Genomic DNA, 5,184 nt, shown 5'->3' with positions numbered 1-5,184 from the left:
GATTTTATGCCTCTGTTTTTTAACTTGTTTGCTGGGTTTCTAGCCATTATCAGGACTATTTCTAAGATGTATTGTTTTAAATGACTGATCAGTTCTAAAGTTCTAAATGTGTAAATGTTCTGTTGCAGTTTATTCTCTAAAGATTTCAAAGGCTGTAATATTCTTAAATTCTCCATAAAATGGATACAAATATATATGCATAATATCAAAGATGCTTTGAACAGCTGAGGTGTGTTATTAAGTCTGCACTGTAGTTCTCTCGATAAAGCCTTTTCTGAGCATCTTCCAAATGTGTTTTAGTTTTGCTGCACTGGCCAACAAAATTCAGATGTGTGTTTTGAACGAACGTGAGGTAGCTTTCAAATCCGTTCATGGCTATTGTAGCAACTTCCCTCACTTGATTTAAAAACAAAACAAAAAACCCCAACCAACCAGGCCCCCCCCCACCCCCCCAAAAAAACCCAAAACCACAATAACAAAAAAAACCCCAACCAACCAAACCCAAGGCAAAATTACTTATTCAGCTGATAATGAAGCAGAAAAGACAAGTGTTTTATTAGTAGCAGAAATCAGCCATTTGCTAATTCTGCCATTCTTGAGGGAATACAGATGCACTGAAGTAGCATCATGTGATCAAGACTCTAAAGCTCTTACGGTGGAAAAGGAAACCATTTTTTTAAACTATGCTTAGCACTCAGTTTATTAATTAACATGAAGTTGTTGGTTTTTTTCTAAGTGCAGTGGTAGTGTATTACCTAAACAAAAATCAGTTTCTTCAGCTGGATAACATTTGGTAACTGCAGCCAGTGTAGCTGGTGTTTTTCTCTGGAATAGAGCTTACTGAGCAGCTCTTTGGTACTGAACTGCCCATGGCTTGTGGCCTGTTACTGCAGGTGCATCCCTGATGAGATTGGTAACAAGTTACTAATGCACTGTTCTATCAGTATCAAGAACATGAACTGCCTTTTTCTCCCCTTAGGAAGGTTGCAGTGAGTTTAACTGCTCTAATTGAGATTGCCTGGGAATACTGAGACCATTCCAGTTAATCTGCTTTTTGCTAGACAAGTAAGATGAATTTAAGCTGAAATGTTTAAATGGGCAGCAAAGGTATTAAAACATATTCATAATGAAATAGAAGAGTTGACTGTTAGTGCCTTTAGGTTTTTTATTGTAAATGCATTTTCAAACAGGAGTCCGTAGCAGACATGAAGTTCAATTTCCTCTGAACTATTAATGTAGTTGCTTCTTCAAAAGTATCAGATAAATTATGTATGTGCTGTTCAGAAACTGTCCTGTATAATTTACTCTAATCAGCAAATTTATGTGAACATCAGTTGCTTAGTAAGTCTAATCAGTGGGATCAAAATGGAGAGAAGTTATTTTTGCATGGCCACTTTCTCCTTCCTTTTGCTTATTCCTTTGATAACAAGGGAACAAGATTCACCTCTTTTCTTATGTAGCATATTTTAGTGGTTTATCATTGCAAGCCAATGTCCAGTGCAGGCCAGCTTCCATCTCATAAGGCAGTCCATTGAGCTCAGTCATGAAGCAGCATGTCTTTCCCTCTCCTGCTCCTGTGCGGGGAATGTTGATTTTTAATATCCAATTAAGTAGAGCTTCTACTTTATTCTCTTTCAAAATGTGTGTGACCCAGAAATACTGGGTGGAGAAGAGGAAGAATGTTTGAAGCTTTTCTGTGTTGGGTAGACCATACACTCATCTGCCATCACCTCTTTTAAGCAGGTAAATTAAGTACTCTGGGTTCTAGTTTGAACTGTTAAACTCCTCATCTTCAAAACAACGAGCCGCATATCCCAAAGGGCTGCTGCTGAAATACTGATAAGTGTATTCAGCTCAAGTGCTAAATATGATCAGTGAAAATTATCAGTGGTGATAGACTGCAGTCACTGTAAGCCAGGTCACTGCATTTCAAGTTGCTTATCAGTTCAAGCAGATAAGATTGGTTTGCTCATGCATGGTTTTCCACTACCAATGGTCTGGGCATTTGTGTACAGTCTTGCACCTTAAAATAATAAAGCCTACAGTTACTGCTGGGACATACTACAACATCTTTGGACAGAGAAGTTGTGATTCTTACCCAAGAAGTGTGACAGGCCTTTAATTGAGACCCAAACCTTTTATCTTTTTACAGTAGATTTGAGGCTTGTACAGCCTCTCCTGTAAGGAGTAATTGTGCATCAAAGACATGTATGTAGAGCTTGGACCATGGGTCACTAGTTTTTGTAAGGGAAGTGATTCATCTGAAAATGGATCTTTTGTCTATTGACAAAAAGCAAAACCAAAATCCCAGAACTAATGTTAGAGTAAGGATAGAGGCTCTGAGTATTTTAAGTGCAGAAAGAAGAGTTAGCCAGGCTGATGATAGCATTTAAAGCAAAACAGCAAGACCTGTGGAACAGAAGGATCTAAAATGATAATATGATCCTTAAAGCATTTTACCAATAGGGGTTACTCTAAGCCAAAGCTAGCAGTGGAAGATAGTTGATGAACTAGGGCTAAGCCTAGAACAGGGTGAGTGAGGGTGGTTTAAAAGGATGGTTGACAGTTTGAAAGGGATATAACATAGCCTATGCTCACTCAGCTTTTGAAAATTATTCTTATGTTGACCAAAAAAGCCATGCTGGCTGTCAGCTGCAAAGCGCCTGGCAAAATTAGTGGTTTGGGTTTTGGTGGGGGCTTTTTTGGTTTTGGGGTTTTTTTGGGTTGGGTTTTTTTGAGTGGAGCTTTCTGCTTTTTTTTCTTTTCCTTTGGAATTGAGCAGCTGTGCATTGTGCTCCCATCCCTGCTCTGCAGAATGAGTGAGTGCAGGGGCTGCTCACTGTCTGCTTCTGCCTGGGCACCCTCTCACCAGAGACATCATCCAGCTTTTTGAGTTGTTACCATGAAAGCCCTTGTCAGGAAAATGAGGGTTTTCTTCAGGCTAAGACTGTAGTCTTTTGGAAAACAGATGTTTGGGGGTTTGTTTGTTTGTTTGTTGCTTGGGAATTTGCCTGGTAGCATTCCCTGTGCACGAGGAGTTGTTTTCATGGGAACATTGTGGGGCAGTGCTGCAACCCTGCCCTGCAGCAGCCCCTCACCCCAGTGCCTACAGGCCATGGATGTGCACTTCCTTTCAGGCGTCTCCTGCTGCCTGCAGGCATCCTGCTTGCTCCAGCCATCCTGAAATTGTTCCTCCCACCCACAGACACACATCCTCATCATGTCTTCCGTGTGTCCGTGCCTATGTGCAGCAGCTCTTGTTGGGCATCAGAAGCCAAGTAGAGGGACCCTGTTTTCCCTGGCCACAGAATTGAGATGGGCAGGCACCATGTACCACTCCAGGCACTAGTCCTTCTGCTCTGGAGCAGAGAAGTTCTCCAGAGCTATCCTAGGATTTTGTGTGTCTTTGCAATGAGAGGTGCCTGCTGAGACTGATGTAAAGACACAGAGGTAACTGCTCAGGGATCACGAAGCCTGCCTGCTGTGGAGGGACAGAACCACTGCTGTTTTTCAGGTAAAACTTCAGCTCGCCCATCCCTCTCAAGCTATTTCTTCACATGGAAAATCCCACAAGTCGACTTCTGCTGTCTGTGCCACATCCTGGTGCCTGTGTGGCCCTTCAGCAAGGCGTCACTTTCGCTGGAAAAAATAATAATTTTATTATAAACTACAGACAGCTCAGCAGTAGTTTCCTGTCTTTCTCAGGGAGAAGCACAGCAGCATGTTGTCTTTTGGAGTAGCTTAAAATTTTGAATAGAAATCTTGCTGTCTGAGTTGTCAGGGTCAGCCTCTGTGCCTCTCCAGCCACAGGGTGTGATGTGCAGCCCTCGGCATCAGTCAGCCTTGCCCCCACAGAGCTGGTGATGCCCTGAGCTGGACGCTGTCTCCTCTAGCTAGCATGGAGTGCTGCCAAATGCTCCATCCATGCTTGCACTTCCTTATGCTTAAGTAGCCCCTGCTGAAAGTCCAGGAGCTTCTGCAGTGAGTGCCTGTCCTCCAAGGGTGAGCCCTAGCTCTGAGCATTCGTTTTCGTTTCATATCCTTTGCACTCTGTTGTATTTCTTAAGCAAAAATTCCTCCTACAGCATTCAGCATCTCTGTGTTCAGTAACTCCCAAGTTTTCACCAGTATTAATCTGCAACAGATTTTCTGATGTTTAATTTCTCATCCCAGTTACTGGCCAATGGAAACAGCAATTTTGTCTCTACGGACCTCAAGCAAAATACAGTGAGTGGCAGATCGTGATGTTCTTGTGCAAAATTTGTGAGCTACCCTGGACAGAAAGGATGGGGCAGGACTGAAGTGCTAGGATGAAGAAGTGGGAAAGTTGGGCTGACTGTGTAAGCCAGGAAAGGGCTCCAAATGTAAGGGGAATGAATTAGAAAAACTCTTGTTTGGATCACAGCCCATTGGACTTGCCACCTTTAATCTCTGATCTTCATATTCCATCTCTTAAAAACTGAGATAATGCCTCCCAAATCCCACAAGTGTACAGGGCTCTCATTATCGCATTATTTATGAAGCACTATAAGAGCTCTAAATAGGATGTGATGTAGGAGTGTTGTGAAGAAGAGGAAGGAAACCTGTTTGACAGCACAATGGCTGCGAGCGAGGTTGTCTAAGTCCATGATGAAATCTCTCGTGATAAAGCTGCAGCCAGTTTCAAGGCAGCCACACTAAATTCCTTCTTCTTGAAAAGGAACTAAATCTCGCTGTGCCAAAACACAAAACATTTCCTTTTGCAGGATGGCAAGAAGGTTGCTTTTGTAGCAATGTAGAAACACATTTTAAAATGACTTTTTAAAAAGTGTTGGGGCACTGGTTGATTGGGTGGGGGGCAGCACCAAAACCTGAGCTCAGTTTTTAGTGCTGCTCCCTGCTGCAGAATCAGCAAAGCCATGTGAAATGGACGCTACCATGGATGGGAGACGGGCTCCTGTTCAGACAGCTGTGAGCATAACACTGCAGATAGACATAAATGCCATATAATTGACAGTTGCTCAATCAGTGTATTGCAACATGCTGAAGCAATCATGGGCAGTGCTGTGGCAGAAGGTGCTTCCTCTGCATGGCCAGCTTGCCCACGCCCAGCTGGGAACAGCAGGACGAGGTAAAAACTTTCCCCTTAGTACAATTCTCCATGGCTTTCCTCTGCTCACAGCAAGGAGGTGCCAGGCAGGGTGA

Source organism: Corvus kubaryi, unplaced genomic scaffold, assembly GCF_017639235.1.
Source record: "Corvus kubaryi isolate FWS band 111438036 unplaced genomic scaffold, C.kubaryi_AGA036_p1.0 37396, whole genome shotgun sequence".
NCBI lineage: Eukaryota > Metazoa > Chordata > Aves > Passeriformes > Corvidae > Corvus > Corvus kubaryi.
This window is presented reverse-complemented; position numbering follows the sequence as displayed.